Source organism: Camelus dromedarius, chromosome 18 (genome assembly GCF_036321535.1).
Source record: "Camelus dromedarius isolate mCamDro1 chromosome 18, mCamDro1.pat, whole genome shotgun sequence".
NCBI lineage: Eukaryota > Metazoa > Chordata > Mammalia > Artiodactyla > Camelidae > Camelus > Camelus dromedarius.
In genome coordinates, this window is record NC_087453.1 from 12833156 (window position 1) to 12851061 (window position 17906).

At 46.3% G+C, this 17906-nt stretch overlaps 1 long non-coding RNA gene across 1 annotated transcript; it reads right to left on the reverse strand.

Moving 5' to 3' along the window:
* Nucleotides 1-12384: 12384 nt before the first annotated feature.
* On the reverse strand, nt 12385-17830 carry LOC116147376 (uncharacterized). Its single transcript, XR_004130903.2, has 2 exons — nt 17724-17830; nt 12385-17523 (listed from the first exon to the last, which is right to left on the reverse strand). It is a non-coding gene; the product is annotated as an uncharacterized LOC116147376 (long non-coding RNA).
* Nucleotides 17831-17906: the final 76 nt, after the last annotated feature.

Below are 17906 nucleotides of genomic sequence, written 5' to 3' on the forward strand. Positions count from 1 at the left end.
GCCATTCATGTTGCTGGAGGCAGAGGTGAGAGATGAGGCTGAGCGGCCACGCCAGGCCTGTTAAGATACCTTTAGGAGTTGTCACATCATGCTGAGGGCACTGCGAAGTCACTGGAAGTTTTAAGCAAGAAAGTAACAGTTTGGGTACCAGAAATCTGAAAAATCCTAAAACGTACATACTGACATTCCAAGGTATTAATTCACACCAGGGGCTGGATGTCCTTTGCCGGTGGTGAGGTTCCTGCCTTTCTTCTGTGACAGCCAGGGATGGACTCAGAGCAGGAGGTTGCTGTTGAATGTGAACTCAGGGCACAGTGAGATGAAGAGTCTCGGGGAAACATTTCACTCGGGCTCACTACTGGCAGAGCATAACGTGGAATATGTGTGGTTATAATGACAGTTCTGAGGGCTTCCCACATGCCAGATACGGTGCTCAGCACCTCACAGTCATTGCCTCAGTTGAAGTGGTATTGCTATTATCCTGACAGCACAGACGAGGAAACTGACGCTCAGGTAGATGGAGTTATTGTTGGGCCAAAGTCAAGAGCTAACAAACACCTAAGTCCATAGGAAATAGAATTCTGAGTGTCCAGACAACAGGGGATGAGAGAAATCAATTAGAGTATATCCATATTATGGAACAATTTATATTCATTAAATGAGGAAGGTTACAGTTAAAAACAGGGTATGAGGGGAGGTTATAGCTTAAGTGGTAGAGCGCATGCTTAGTATGCACTAGGTCCTGGTTTCAATCCCCAGTACCTCCTCTAAAACTAACTAAACAAATAAACCCAATTGCCCCCCCCAAGAAAAAACCAGTTTACAATTTTGTAACTTACTGTAAAATTTCTATTTAGCTTAGGTTACTATAAATGCAAAATGAAAAAAAATCAGGTTACTGAAAAAACTATGTACAATTCAATTTTAAATATATATAAATTATGGAAGGATAGTCAATAAAAGTGGTTTATGTGGTTAGATTGGGGTAGATGGAGACAAGCGCAAGAGGAGATGATGAATTTTTTTTTCTTCTTAATTGGAATATCTGGTTTTCCTACCATTATGGACTGAATTGCATCTCCACAAAAATTCATGTGTTGAAACCTTCACCCCCAGTGTGACTGTATTTGGAGACAGGGTCTTTAGGGAGGTCATTAAGGTTAAATGAGGCCATAAGGGCGGGGTCCTACCTAAAAGGACTGGTATCTGTTAAGAGGAAGAGACACCAGAGATCTCTCTCCTCTTTCGAGCACCAAGGAAAGGCCATGCCGAGGACGCAGTGAGTAGGCGGCTGTCTACAAGCTAGAAAAGAGGTCTCACCAGAAACCATCCCTGGCAGAACTTTGACTTTGGACTTTCAGCTTCCAGAACTGTGAGAAGATAAATTTCTGTTGTTTAAGCCCTTGCTATGCAGGATTTCGTTTATGGCAGCCAGATCAGACTAATACACCTACAGTAGAAGTACATTATTTGTATCTTTTAAAAAGAATTTAAAGTTATTGAAAAAAAAAGGTACCACTTGATTTTGCCTTACTACAAGGGATGTGGGTGGAGTGCGAAGCTGGTTTTGGTCCTCCCACTACAAGAGAAGGGGGAGGAATTAACATGGTCTGTGTCCTTCAGCCAGATCCTTTGCAAAAATCTCACGAGAAGAGTATTAACATCCACACTTGACAGATGGGAAAACACGCTCAGAAAACATGAAATGTCTGACCTCAAATCACCATTTAGGAAGCAGCAGAACTTGAGCTGGGATCTCGGTCTACTTGACCCCCAGCCACATCTGAGATCTCTTCTTGTACCACTGCCGCCATAGAGCAGATGCTGAAATGGTCACAGACATGGGTGGGATGGGGCTGGGTGACGTCCTTCAGCCTGTGAAGATCACTTAGGAGATTTTGCTTCCAAGTTCTGGGCAGGATGAATGGCCCTCCTGGGAGTTAGAAGCTACCTAGAGGAATTCACTGTGAAAAATCCTAACAGCAAATGCATCTAACTTCTACATCTATTACATCAGGACCTGCTGACTCAGGAAGCTACAGAGATCAGAGAAATGCCATAAATATGAGGCCAACCAGGTATGAACCTACAGGGTGTGGTGAAGACTGCGGCAAATCTTAGAACACGCGTCCCACATTATGAGGCCAGCTGCTTCTGGCTCCGGTCAATTACCGCCCTACTGAAATGCAAACCTGGTTGCCCATTATTCCGGGTTTGCAAAAACCTGGAAATGCAGATGTTTGTGTGAAGTCGCTCATTTAAAAAATTTGTTGATAAATCAGGAAAAAAAAAAAAAAGAACACTGGGGCAGGCGTAACAAAATGTACTTGTGAGTCCGAGCTAAGCCCTCACATAGTTCATTTACAGCTTCTGCTCTTGATAATTTCATTTTTGCCACCATCCTGGAGGCCCTGTGTTAGTTAATATAGCACTAGCCACTGTACCAGCTAAACTGCCTAATCACAAGAGACTTTACGTAAAAGTTTATTTTTCAGTCACACTAAGTCCAATTAGCAGCGGGTGAGGGGAGGGGTAGGGAGTTCTGGCAACCTTCCTTTGTGGCTTCCAAGATCACCCAGGCATTGATATCCAAATAGCTAATGGGCAGATAGTGAAGAGAGAGAGCAGCGGACCAGGAGAGCACTCCTCCTTCTGCCCACATTCTATTGGATGGAGCCCTGCAGCCTCCCCAGTTAAATACAAAGCAGAGCAGGGGATGTAAGTCCCTGGCCTGTGGTGGCCACTTTCCAACAGCTCTGTCCTCTAGATCTTACCCATCCCTGCCTCAGACAGTTATTAGCATCTCCATTTTATCACTGGAGATGCAAATCTCAGAGAGGCTAAGTGACCTGTGAGAAGTCACACAGCCAGAGCACTGTCTTTCTGACTCCAATCCAGGGGATCATTTTTCCAACCTTAACGTTTCCCAAACTTGCCATCTCATGAGCATCACCCATGGCACTTGCTAAATGTACGGGTTCCTGGACCTCACTCATAGACTTTGAATTTGAATATTCAGTGAAGGTGGGAAGGAGTAGCGCAAGTGGTAGCGTGTGTGTCCTGCACGCACAAAGTCCTGGGTTCGACCCCCAGAACCTCCATTAAAAATAAATAAATAAAAAACTGCCTTCCCACCCAAAAACTGAAAAAAAAAAAAAAATTGAATGTTCGGTGAGGAGACTGTGGTAACCTGTATTTCCATCGAGAATCACAAGATGATTCTTTTTTTTTTTTAATTTTCTTTTTAGGTTTTTTTTTGGTGAGGAGGGAGGTAATTAGATTTATGTATGTATGTATGTATGTATGTATTTTAGAGGAGGTACTGGGGATTGAACCCAGGACCTTGGACATGCTAGGTATGCACTCTAGCATTTTGAGCTATACCCTCCCCTCCCAAGATGATTCTTATATCAGGCTCTTCACGAAGGGCTACACCCATGACTGGGGGACTTTGTGGAATGCTAATCCCTTAGCCCCAACCCCTAGAAATTCCCATTCAGCTGGTCTGCAGGAGGGGGCCCTGACACTGCTACCATGTTGTAAAGCGCTCAGGTGACTGATGTGCAGCCAGGACTGTGAAGCACTGCCTCTGGTCCCCAACCAAATGGGGCTGGTCATCAGAATCACCTGGGGGAGCTTTTTAAATTAAAGCAGCAAGAGAGAGAAAGGAAGGGAGGGAGAGAGGGAAGGATGGAGGAAGAGAGGGAGGAAGGGAGGGAGGCAAGGAAGGGATATCAAGTGATGATTGACCCTGGGAATCAGCATTTGAAAACCTCTTCAAATGATTCTAACGTCCAGTCCAGGCTGAGACCCACTGAATAAATGCACCAGGAGATTCTGAATCAGTAGTTTTGGGGTAAGCCAAACTTTCCATATTTTTAAAGTTCCTCCAGGAGACTGTGGTTCCACTGCCCTAAGGCTTTGCTACTCAGAGTGTGGTCTGAAGTATTAGCACATCACTGGACGCTTATAAGAGGTGCAAAATCTCAGGCCCTCTCCTAGCCCTGCTGAGTCAAAATGCACAATTTAACAAGACCCCAGGAGATCAGCATACACTGCGGTGGGAGAGGCACTGCTCTAAGGCATGTGGGCTTTTTGCGAGGAGGATAGCAGATCAGGTCCTCCAATCAGAGCTGGCTCAGCTTCTCTCCCACCCCTCTTAGGGTTGCAGAACCTCTTCTAGTGTCACCAGCATAGTCTGTCCTCAGAAGTCTGGGCCTCACTGCCCCCATGCCGTGGCCATCTGTTCGGGGATACTTGGTTGGAAGGTCTGGGCATGCTCACGGGTCGATAATTCAACAGAGGGCTCGCAGGCCCCTCCTGCCATGGAAGGACATCGCAGACGCTGGGTACTGACTTGAGGAACAGACCATGGGATTGGATGCTTCACATGAAGAGGGTCTCTCTGGATCTACAGGTTGGAGAAGAAGACAGACTTGTTTTATGTGGTTCTGGGACCAATCAGAGGATGTTATAGTGATGGAGGCTGTAGTTCAATATAAGGAAGAGTTTCAAACAAGCAGGAAGGGACTGAGTCGAGGGTAGGCAGCTTCCTGCTCCTGGAAAAGAATAAGCAGAAGTTGAATGGCCTTCATTCAGGGGCCCCTGGAGGCAATGTCTGGATTTGATGTGGGCTGGAAGGAGGCCTCTCCTTGAGGCTGAAACATGCAGGACGCCCCGAAGGCAGGGAGGCTGGGTCAGGAAGGGAGAAGAGTGAGATCATTCAGGGGTCTGCTGGGCCCAGCAGTCATGCAGCCAGTTTGGCTAAACAGTCTACTGTTTGTGCAGGAAATAATTTCTGTGTTGGTCTCCACTAGTTTGAAAGCTCAGTGAGGTCAGTGGCTGGGCTGCCTGTGGCGTTCATAGCACGTGGCACAGGGTCTGGCTTGTAATAGCATCTGCCCAATAAATATTTGTTGACCTAAATGTAAATGGCTGCAAATGAACATCAATCCTTTGTCTATCAGTGGTAGTTTTTGTGCACTGTAGGGTAATTTGGCCTCCTTTTGTGCCCTTTAAAGTATTTTTGTCAGGTGTTCAGATTGTTCGGGTTTTTCTTCTTGTTTTCTTACTAAGCTCTAGGGATGGGGAATAGCTCGGAGGTAGCATGCAGGAGGTCCTGGGTTCAGTCCCTAGTGCCTCCATTAAAAAAAAAAAATCCTTCTCATTAAGTTCTAATTCTTTTTCATCTAGCTTCTATCTGCATGGCATTCTTTGTAATGGTAGAACACCTGAAACATCCTAAATGGCCCACAAAAGGGAGTTTTTTGAATCATCCAGGGTCTCTGTTCCTCCAAAGCCCATCCAACAATGCAAGTTAAGAATCTCTTTGTGGTTGCCAGCGGGGTGGAGGGTGGGAAGGGATAGACTGGGATTTCAAAATTGTAGAATAGATAAACAAGATTACACTGTATAGCACAGGGAAATATACACAAAATGTTACGATAACTCACAGAGAAAAAAATGTGACAATGAGTGTGTATATGTCCATGAATGACTGAAAAATTGTGCTGAACACTGGAATTTGACACAACATTGTAAAATGATTATAAATCAATAAAAAATGTTAAAAAAAAAAAAAAGAATCTCTTACCTGGAAGGATCCAGACAAGACACCAACAGCGTGGTCTCCGGATGGGTGGAATTATGGGTGTTTTCTGTGAACTACGTATGCTTGGCTCTATCTTCTGACCTTTGGTGGTGTTTGTTTGTTTTGTTTTCTTTCTTTTTTTTTTTTTCCCCTGTTCTGAGCGTCTATTACTTTTGAATAAGAAAAACTAACCAATAGGAACAGGACTGGTTCTAAACTTTATTTTAAATCTCTAATTTAGTTTAGCCGGCTTTATCTAATTGACAATGTGTTTATTTGAGAAAATTGCAAATTGGAAAAGAGTGAACGATATCCGAAAACCAGTTAGCGAGGAAGCTGAGGCCCAAAGAAGTAAAGTGATGTATATGTTCCACAGAAACAGCCAGGCAGGAGCAAACTCAGACCCTGACTTGTGGATGGGTGTTCTTTCCCTTACATCACTCCCTTCCCTTCCCTCTGGCAGCCTCTTGCCGCTCTCTCTCTCTCACTTAAGTCAGTGTCTCAGGGTTCATGGCCTCACAGGCTGGACATTCCCTCCCACTGTGTGGATTCCAGAGAGTGGAGAGCCCCGTTAGACCAGGCAGCCTCACCTGGGCCCTTGCTTCCTAGGAGATCACAGTGGGTTGCAGGTCAAATGCACAGAACTGCTAGCAGAGGTCCTGTCCACCCGGCCCCAGGCCAGGAGCTGTCTGCCCCCTTTGAAACTTCGCTATTGGGAGATCGGCAGAGGCTGCAGGCAAGCCTACACCATTTCTGCCGCATGGGACGTTTCCTTGGGAGGATCCAGGTAAGACCGACAAGTCCTCCATGGACACTTCCTCCAGGCTGAGCCCAGCTTGCTCTGACCCAAGTAAGAGGAGCGGGGCTCTTCTTCAGGGCATCCTTGCCAGGCTGGGCGGGGCTTGGGTCAGGGCTCCACCCCTTTTCCATTTGTTCAGGGCCCAGTGGAGGGGATGTGAGCCCTGCTGCACCAGAACCCAGGCCAGCAGCCCCAGGTTCTGCAGAAGCTGTGATGGCCTGGGAGATTCACAGGGTGAACGGAGCTCAGGTTTCACAGCTGGGAAAGGAGCCTGAGGATTTTTTCTTCCCTGGCATCTGGACAGATGAGTCCATGGCAGGTGTTCTGGGGGCCCTATGGTCAGCTTGGGATACGTTTTGCTTGGAGCCCTGGGCTGTGGTGAGGAATATCTCTGCGCTAAAATGATTCTTGGAGGTGGCTCCTGGGTCTGGCTGTCCACTGGGGGAGAAAGTGCTTTGAAAGAGCAATAGAGAAATTCTGAAGGCAGAGGATGGGGGACTTGAACCTGAAATACTGACAGCTTCTCAAGGCCCACGCTGAGAATTTCTTGCTACAGCTTATCAGAGAAAAACAAGCAGGCACTTACATGATCAGATCTTAAGGGCAGACTCCATACGAATCACCAAAGAGGTATCGATTTTTAAAAACCTAAATGGCTTTTCAAAAAAAAAATCAGGGAAACAAGAAAACCCAATGTATGGCCAACACCAAGGGTTATATTTCCACCCACAGGAAAATGGACCCAGGCAGGAACCAAGTTAACACATCTATCCAGAGTTTATGGGACTGCTCAGTAAATTTATGAACATTATGAAGAGAGATGTATGCAGAAACACCTTGGGTGTGGGACCATCTCCTACCATCTCAGTGAAATGCAGTAAATAAAAGTGACCTTGTGAAGGAGTGGTAGCGACAGGAGGCAGATTTAAACAAGCTCATGTCACTGCTGGAGAATGCAGGGAGGTGGGCCCTGAGTGTGTGAATGGGCGATAGCCCTTCTTTTAGGCATAAAAGGCAGGGCATACCTTCTTACCTAGGTGTTCCAGGTGTAAGATTCTACTCTAAGCAAATAATCAGACTCACGATCAGATGTAGAGATACATACACGCACATCTACACACACATTTTTAATGTGTATATTTATATATACACACACACACAAACAAGATTTTCAGTTCAGAGTTCTTTATTACAGCAAATGCACACACAGACAACACACACACACAAACTCACAACTGTCCAAAAACAGAGGAATGGTTAACTACAGGAGAAATTATGAACCCATTTAAATGATGGACTATAATTCAGTCATTAAAATCACATTTTTAGGAATATTTTGTGACATGAAAGATGCTTACAAAAGTTAATGAACAAAGCAGAGTATAAAACTGTATGCACAGTTCGTCAGCAATTAAAATAGATACATTTAAGATAACAATAACAATAATAGTAATAGCGACTAACATTTGAAGGACACTATCTCATCACTCAGTTCTCTCCAAGCCTCCTGAGGTGGGTCCTATCATTAGCCCCATTTTTCAGAGCAGTAAATGGAGGCACAGGGGCTTGGGCAGCATGTCCAAGGCCACACAGAGGAGTAAGAGTGGGGAAGCAGGACTTCTAAAATAGAGCCAGCCTGACTCTTTAAGTACTCCGTAACACAATGACAAAATGCTGACAGTGGTCATCCTGGGTGCTGGGGCCAAAGGACGTACAATTCTCTTATTCATATTTTCTAAATTTCCTATAAAGGTATATCCACATCTTTTAATAACATTTAATGAAAAAGAATATGAAAATGAATATACATATATATGTATGCATGATTGGGACATTATGCTGTACACCGGAAATTCATACATTGTAACTGACTATACTGCAATAGAAAAATAAATAAATTAAAACAAAACAAAACACTTCCAACGTACAGGGGTTATTAAATAACCTAGGAGCCTGACAGATGGGAGGGCGTGAATCAAATTCCGTTTGATTCAATTAAATGGAAAGGGACCAGGAAAGGCCAGAAGACTAGGCTTTGGGGGAAAAGGTAACCCATTCAGTTCTGAACATGTCGCATTTCACCAGGTGTCTGTGGGATGTCCACGTAGACGACCAGCAGGATACAGGACTCGGAGTGTGGTGAGGAGACAGCCGAGCTGGAGACCTGGACGTTGTCAACAGCAAGCACATATCGCCAAAGCTGTGGACGACATTTATTGTTTCTCCCTGCCCGTTCCCTCTATCCCTTTCTTCGGGTCATAGCACCCATTGTTCCCTTTGAAGAAGTTCCCCAGCCATTCTATGTGGTTCTGGTGAAACAGCCCAAGTGCCCTGCCATCCAAGAAGTGGGCACATCTGTCAAGCTAAAGAACATTTCTTGAGGGCAACACCAATGTACTTTTATTGCTGTTAATTCCTGATTCCTCATTAAGCCTGCAGCTCCCCAGCCATTCAGTGAGTGCCTTTTGCTGCCCAAGGAGCCATTGCTCGGCTCTGAGTTTGAAATTTTTCTTGAGTCCACAGTGAGATAAGAGTCTTAAAATCTGGCTTTGTAGAGGGAACAGAAAAAAGGTTTCCTTAGTTCCAAACTCTTCTCTCTGCAGATCAAGAGCACAATTGGGGGGTGAGAGGGCAGAGATTTTCTGTAAGTCACAAGGAGGAGATGACACAGTGTAAGATTAAAGAGAAGTTCCCATAGAGCAGGAAGGGACGAGGCCTTCTGGGCCTGCCCCGGAGAAAAAGCAGGACAGGAGTTCAGACGCAAGTGTTCTGGTCCACCCTGTTCTAAGGTCAGATCCACTTCATGGGACTGAGAAGCTCCTAGGCAGGCCTGGAGGACGCGGGCGTCACATCCCAGAGCAGGGCCAAGGGGGAGCTCTGGCCTCTCAGGGAAGCCCCACACTGGCCATACTGCAGCACCGAGTTGGCACCTAAGCTATAAAAGCAGCTCTGGGAGATGATATGGTGGAAAACAGCAGCTTCCCCAGACCCCTGGACCTGTGTGCCATGTAGATGACCTGGAAGGTACGCATGCCCTCAGGAGAGATCTTGTGGGTGTGCTAAGGGGACTGATGGGTGAGGAAAGCCCAGGAGACAAGCTGTGAGGACCTCATGACAGGGAACACCGGCAATTTTCATGATTCTACTCAGGAACTGAATCAGGTCAGCCCCACCTTGGTGGGTTCCAGCAGAATCCATGATGCAGAAGACAAGCCCAGAGCAGCCACGTGGCTGCAAAGAACAGCCTGGGGGAAGGAACAGTCTCTGAATCACAAAGCTCATCTGCCCCCTCCATCCTGGAGCCACAGAGAATGGGAGGAGAAGGGGGAGGGGAGGAAAGCCTGCACTACTGAGGATTTATGCAGGACAGAGTGCAGTAAACCAGAAGAGACCGAAATACAGGTTTCCCTTCCTACCTTCCCCTTCCTGAGACCTTTCGTAAGCTGACACAGCGTAAAGCGAAGCAGCAATTTCCTTAGGACGTGATGTACTAATGGAGGCACAACATAAATTGAGATAAATCACAGATGTTCACAGACACAGGGCAAAGCTACGCGGCTTGATGCCAAGATGCTGAGTGCGGTTCCCGGGAGAGAGCTTGGCGGTGCCTCTTTCGCCCTTGGGGTGCGTGCTGCCTCTCTAATACTTGGGGCAAAACAAAGGCTCATGCTATTTTTGCTTTTCACCTTTTTCGTGAAAGGTAAAGTCCTCTTCAGGTTTCTTTTTTTTGGTGAAAACAGGTACTAATGTAGGTCTTTCATAAAAGCAAAGTGGCATAGAGCGAACTTTTGAGAGTGCAGGAGACCTCTACCCACTAGAGTTGGGAGAATGGAAGTTTAAGGGCAAGATGAGATCAGTTGAAAATGGAAGAAGCTGTCCTATTTTTGCACCTCTGAGTCGTGGACAATACAGTCTGACACTGCTATGGGGCCAACCAGGGCTTCCCTCCTCGGAACTTGAATCCTACACAGAGGGTCATGGAAGGTCAGAAATGCGTGGCATCTGATGGCGATACCCCAGAGAGGCTGCCTGCGAATTCCTGGCACCTGGGAAAGGTTCTGTCCCCAGTCTGATGAGGCTTGGCTGTTCAGTGTTCCCTTTTGTTGAGTGAGCTTTCTGATATCCTTCCAGTAAATTCCTTTTCCACTCAAGCAAGTCAAGAGTAGATTTCTCTCTTTTCTGACCCAGGATCATCCAGGAAGTGGAAGTGATATGAGAAGCATGGGGCGGCGAGGCGCCTGATGGGCAGAAGAGGAGCCTGGGGAGGAGACGGAGGAGGAGAGGCCGCCGAGAGGATGGCGCTGGGTGTGAGGACCACAGAGGCCGGAAGGAGGGTGAGTTGAGGAAGCCATGTCCAGTGTCAGACGGTGCTCAGAACTCAGGCAACCTAGGAACTGAGAAACGGGCCACTGGATTTAGCAGCAAGGACATCACTCCTGCCCTTGGCCAGAAGCATTTCAGTGGTGATGGAAGTCTGGTTGCAGCAGTTTGAAAAATGAGAATCGAAGGAGAGACACTGACTATGGTTCCAAAGGGGAGAAAAGGACAGGCACTTAGGGAGAATCCAGGCAGAAGGGGGCTTTGTGGGTTTGGGTTTTGTGGGCTTTTTTTTTTTTCCTTTTTGTTTTTTAAACGGTAAGAGAAGACATGATGTGTGTTTGCGTGTACAGAAAAAATGGGGTGCATTTCCCAAGAAAGTGCGAGAGACAGGAACCAAAGTGAGGCTACAGTAAGGACTGGTCTTGGAGTGAAGACCTTCTAAAAGAGGAGGTGGGGGGGAATGACTGGAGAGACAAGCAAAGATGAAAGGACAGGGAACAAGATCTCAATGGCATCTGAAGACAAAGGCACACTTTTCTCATGAAACCTTTTCTTTTTCCCTCAGGCAGGCTAAGGTGCTCATAAATTATACGTAAATGTTGACACTTGAGAGGGCAGACTGGTTTAGAGCACACACAGGGCAAGGAAAGAATGCTTGGGAGTGAAGGCTGAGCCAGGAAACCATGACACAACAGTGCAAGTGTAGATAAAGTTGACGTCTCTTATCAAGACATGGCTTCATTCAAATTTAAAAAGCCAAACCCAGCCATTGTGAGGTTGGCAGATATAAGTATGAGAGTGCAGAGGCTTAGCTCAACAGCTTTAGAGCGGGGCTTCTTAAATCTGTTGTTACTGTTGTCTGGCATAGGTAACACAGTGACAGGATTCAAAAATCACTGTGACAAAGCCTGGCTGCTCCCATCCCGCCCCCACCATTCTCTGAATTGCTCCTCCTGGTATTCAGCGATCTTCTCAGTGTTTCTTTATGCGGACACAAGTGATAAACATATACATTCTTAGCTTGCATTTTTTTTTTAACTTACTATCTCTTAGAGATCTTTTCTAAGAGCTTGCTCTGTTTCCAGCTACATAGTAACTCAGTGTGTGGCTGCACCACAGTGTACGTGCCCGGTCCTGTACAGATGGATGGACACCTGGGTTGCCTCCCATCTTTTGCTGTTACAACTAGCGCTGGATTGGCTAACCTTTTACATAAGTCATTACATATATGTACAAATGTCATCTACAGGGTGGATTTCTAGACTTGCCATTTTGATGGATACTGTCATTTCACAATCCCCCTAGCAATGACTGACAGAGCCTGTTGCCTCCTGTCCCACCCTCTAACTTCAACTCCATTGAGTGTGCTGTCAAACTTTGGGATTGCTGCCAACCAGATAGATTAAAAGTGCTATCTCTGTATTCTTTTAATAAGCATTCATCTTTTGAAGACTGAAATTGAGCATCTTTTCATATGTTTGATTTCTTTTTCTGTGAACTATCTGTTCATGTCCTTTGCTCATTTTCTCTCTTTTGCTGCTGCAAAAGTTCTTAACCTGGGGCCTTTTTCAGAAAGGGTCCTGTGACTCAGAGAAGGTTAAGAATTATAGGAGAAAAAAAGAACAGTCACCCTAATTCAATACATACATCTTGTGGTACAAACTGAGACTTTAAAAACAGTTTTAAAAACACTTTATTGAAGTTTAATACAGATACAGAGAAATGTATATAGTGTCTGTGTGTGTACATATACATAGTATGGATACACTATACTGTATCAAAGCTTGATGAAATTTTCACAAACTGAACACGCTCCTGTAACCAACGTCAGATCCAGAAACAGAATATTACCAGCACCCCTGAAGCTCAATACTCCCTTCCAGTCCTTACTATTCACAGGTTCTTTTCCTCTGTAGCTTTACTGCTTGATTCTTTTTTTTTGGCCTTGATACCTTCCTGATGTCATCACACAGTTTAAATTGCAAAGCTGAATGAACACTTGAGCTAGAAGGCGAGGGATTCACTAACCCTGGGTCTTCAAGTTTTGAAAACACTGTGAAGGGCTTTATCATAATAGAGGAAGAGATTCTGCAGTCCTAGGGCTCCCTCTGCTGGTGATCAGTAATTACTAGGAAAAGCCTCCCATTTCCTCCCAACCTCAGAGGATTAACTTGAATCCTGGGACTCAAGTTGACGCAGACTTAACCAGAACCAGTGCACAAAGAGATGTTGTAAGTTCACTTAACAAGGCATCCCAAAGTCCCCGTTCTGTCAGCCAATGTTTGAGGAAGACAACTGTCAAATAACAGACCACAATAGCTTTGGGGCTGTGAACAGAATGACAGGAAAACACAGTTAATCTCCACTGCCCCACCTCTAGCCTATTCCTCCCCAAACAAGACTGTTGTGAAGGGCCCTGGTGCTAAAATCAACAGTCAAAGGAGACAAGGCCCCAGTTATGGTTCTCAAAAGCCAGTGGGCAAGTGTAATTACTCGCTTAGCAAGATGACTGACTGACTGACTGATGGACTCTCACTCATTCACTACATTCTGTTGCGGACCCTGTGCCGGGTACCAGGGAGACAAGATGCAGCCCTGGCTGTGATGGAGGAAGTGGGGGTGCCCAGGGAGCACACAGCGTAGGGGCATTTAACCTACATATGCAGGGGAATACAGGCTGAGGGGGAAAGCTGGGGGGAAATGTACGTCTTACCCTCCAGAAGCTTAGAATCTAGCTGGAGACACAAGAAATGTACAGGCAAAAGGCTAAATAATAACTTAAGGAGGCACCTGGAGTCCCAAGTGATGTGCTTCTGGAGTCCTGGAGATGGGGAAGTGGAGGGGGGCTGACAAAGCTGACCCGTGGTAGACAGAGGAGTGGGAGGCCCTTCAGTTGTGGTGAGGGGCAAAAAATGATGTCCAGGGAGTCAAGAGGCCACTAAGTGGTTTGTCGTGGCTTGTCGGCTGAAAAAAATGCACAACCTAAAAGTTGAGAATTATGCTTTTGGTGAAATTTCTGAGGACTTAAGCCTGGAAGACAGCCTCTCAGGTGGCTCTGAGGGACAGCTCCAAGGAGGTAAGGGAGGGGCCAGGATATACAGTTTTGCAACGAAAACTAGAAAGTCAGAACATCAAAAGATTACTGTTAATTCTAGAAAATGAGACATCTCAAGTTAATGAATTTAGCATGCTTTCCTAAGTATGGAAAGATGCAAGAGTCTGAGCTCATTGAAATCATTCCTTTGATTCCTCGCACCTTAACTATCAAGGACCTGTATCCTGCTTTTTGCCATCCTGAACCCCTTCTGGATGCACAGCTGGGGTGGCTGCAATGGCTGATGGCTTGATGGCTGCAACATCCTTTGTTTACTGATGTGGCAGGCAACATTTTCCATCCACAGGTAGGAGAGAGTGGGAAGGGTCATCACCACTCAGGGTTCCCTTTGTTTCTTTCCTCCCATTTCCCACCTCTCCTTGGGGGCCCTTGCCCTCCCCTGTGTCTTTACTGGCCTCCTGCATGCTGACTCCACGATGACTTTCCAGTCTGAATCTCTCATTTGAACTTGAGACCCATGTATCTTCCTGCTCATTAGATACCTCTACCCAGCTGCCCCAAAGATCTCTCAAGGTCAATGTGTCCAAACTGCGCTCATCATTTAGAGGTACAATGTCATGGGAAGGCACAGCCTGTGTGAGAGCACAGACTCTAGCCTGACGGTACAAATTCAAGCTCCACCACTAACTAAGCTGTGTGACCTCAGGCAAGTTACTTAACGTCTCTTGGCTTCAGTGTCCTCATCTGGAAAATGAAGATGATCGTGATACTCTCATAGGACTATTGTGAGAATTAGAGTGAGTTTTTCTGACACATAGAAGAGCTATAAATGTATTAGCTTTTATTATTATCTCCCATTTAAATGTGGTTCTTCATCTGTTCTCTGTCAACTGGATTCAATAGTTACATTAGACACAGGCAACAATACCTGTTCAGCTGCTCAAACTAGAAAGCAAATTGTCATTGCTAACTTTCTCTCCCTGCCCTTCCTGCTCACATCCAGCCTTTTACCAAATCTGATCTACACAACTTTCAGTCTGTTAATTTGCTCTGCATTCCCACAGCCACCTGCTTTTAGATCACTGCCATCTCAGGCCTGGATCCCTGTGCCATCCACACTGGAACCAGAATAATCTTTCTAGAATAAATCTGGTCATTTCTCTTCTCTTTCATAGCTCCCATGGTTCTTAGGATAAACCCTGTGACATGGCCTTGTAGACCTTTCATGAACTGATTCCTGCTTTCATCTGTACTTCAAACTCCTTATGCCCGAAACTAAACACTCTCCCTAGTCCCTAAATCTGCAGTCTTCCTGAATTTCCTTCCTCAGTAAATGGTACCGCCTACTGGCCACGCATTCACTTGGGCCGAACAGTTCTCTGACCAGCAGACCTGGAAAGTGTTGCTAATCTCCTTAGAAAATGTGGCCTCCTTACTGACCTCCAGCCATTGTTTCAGTTCTGGCCTTCATTTAGATCATTTCAACTGTTTTCAGACTGGCTTCCCTCTCCCTCTCCTTTTTAAGAGGCTTCCAGAGTGATATAAACTGCCCATGGGCACATCACCATTTTGCCTAAGGTCACAATCCCAGCTCCTTAACAGGATTCACTCCATGAGCTGGCTTGGACTCTCTGAGTTTCATCGCATCCCTTCCCACTTCCTGGGGCCATGCCTGACATTCAAAACCTAGTTCAGACGGCACCTCCTCCAGGAAGCCTTCTCAGAGACACCCCCTGCACCTCCAGGCTGGCTAGGCAATCCCTCCAGGTGGGCACCCACATGGCATCCTGTGTTTCCGCCAGGGCTCTCCTACTAGCTTCTCAAGGGCTTCTGCACAGCACTGGGCAAGCAGCAGGAATTCACCAAGGGCTGTGGAGAGAACGAAGGAGAACTGACGACACAGAAGGTGCCGTGGTCCCACAGCAGAGCAGAACCAACCAGGACACAGCTCTCTTGACTCCTGTCTTCCAAAATGATCAACACTGACTTCCCGCTACCATGCCTCTATCTGTAAGTGGATAATCGTGGGGATTAAAAATTGAGTTGATACCAAGTCAATTTCCTGAATGTAAAGTCTCCACATAAGTTCAGGGCTTTTTCTACGGCTAGAAAGATGCTGTGTTACTGGTATACGAGGCAGGCCTGGCTTTTTGTTCTCTCAGATCACATGTTTTGTGCCTTCTCTCTCTCATTCTAAGTCTTGAGGTGACTCACACGGTGAGTTAGGCCTGTATGCAGAGACTTGAAATTTCAGGCCACATCAGGCCGTGTGAGTTAACAGACTACTCTTAAGAGGTTCTCGCCTTCCAAACACCCAAGTAATGAGCCACATTCTCAGAAAACATCTAACTTTATGATGGAGACATGCTTACCTAAAATGAAGCATTTTAAAGCTTTTTAGTTTTTAGTATGTAATGCCATCCATGGTGAGCGGAAATAAGGCAAAATGAAGAATTCACCAAAACTGTACGTAGCACCTATTGATCGCCAAGGGCTGTGTTAGGCTTTGGGAATTCAACTGATCTAGATACAGTCCTTGCCCTCAAGGATGTGTGGTTTTATCCAAAGCAGTATTTTCATATGACAGCTTAAGAACACATATTTGGTCTTGATGAAACTCACTTGGCAACTTCTGAGGGAAAAAAAAAAGCATCATATTTACGTTTCTTAGTATTTTCTAAGAGATGTTGAGAGATGGGCAGCAGTGGATGGCCTGGCTTTTGAGACGGTTTAAATCCTGACTCAGTCACTTCCTAGCACTGTGTGACACAGAACAAGGGGAGCTAGAACAAGTTATCTAGTATCTGAGTCCCAGGCATTTTCTTCTGTAAAATGAGTAAAATCACAGGAGTATTAATCGTGCAAACACGTGCATGCCTGAGGCACAGCAGAGGGCAGCCATTATTAGCATCATTACGTTTGATGTTGGAACTTCACAATTAACACGTTTTTTTTTAAAATCCTTTATCAGTTATTAAGATTCTGGTATGAACAAAGTGGATTTAAAACGTTTTACCCAGAGCCCACGACATGCTTTAACAACCTTACACAATGACCTGTAGATTCCATTTCCAGACACAGGGGCCAGGCTTTCCAAAGTCTGGCTGTAGTTAAGTTGTATACACTAAGCTATTTTCAGCAGCCTATCAGGTGACTGGGGAGTGGGAGGTTCCACTTTCGGTTCAGGCGACCACCTCACACGAGGGTTGGGCCAAAACCAATTCCAGCCCACTGTATTGAGAAAAGCCATCTTTTCCCACGAAGTTCTGGTAAGTGCAGACGCGGAGCTGGGGCGGGGTGAGTGAGGAGGGGCGCGGCTAGGTCAGCAGAACCAGACCCAGCCGTGGAGGGAGTGGCAGCTGTTGCTCAGCCCGCCCCTTCTCTGCCTGCCATCTGAGCAAAGGCAGGAGTCATTCAAATGGAAAAGATCCCTAAAAAAATCACCAACTCAGGAGAACTGCCCAAACCTTTTCGCAAAATTTAGTATGCATGTGCATTTCTCTGTCGAGGTGGTCTACAGTTCTCACCAGATTCTCAAAGGAGCCCATGCCTGGAAAAAAACGAGATTCACCGAAACGGTCCAATGCCCTCACTTACTCTGTTAGAACGGAGAAATTGAGGCCCTAGAGGGAAATTAAAGCGAAGGCGTTTCAGTTCCAATTCCGGCCTCACGTTCAAGGTCTTGGCCGTGTCCGATACCTCTAAGCTTCTCTGCAGCACTGGAAGATCCCCCGGGGGCTGAGGGCTGGTGTCCGAGCCCTGGAGATGTCGCAGGCAATCCAGATTCTGGCATCAAAGAGACTCGGACCAAGCGCTCCGTTGCCGCGCAGGCCCCCAACCCTGGGCTCACCCCGCGGAATTCGCAGCCTTGGTGACTCCAACTAGAGCACCAAGCACGAGGAGACCCTGGCAAGTGGAGGCTACTCCGGGACTGTGAAGAATAACGCCCACTCACTCACCTGATCCACAGGAGGAAGCAGACACGCCCCAAAACTGGGTCCCGAGCAAACTCACTGCGGAGGAAGGAGTGAGCCAAGAGAATAACAGGAAATGACGTCAGGTGCACGTGCTTCGCGAGGGGCGGGAGCCAGGCATTTGAGAGGCGCGGCCATCGCCCTGCGCCTGCGCAGCCACCGCCAGCC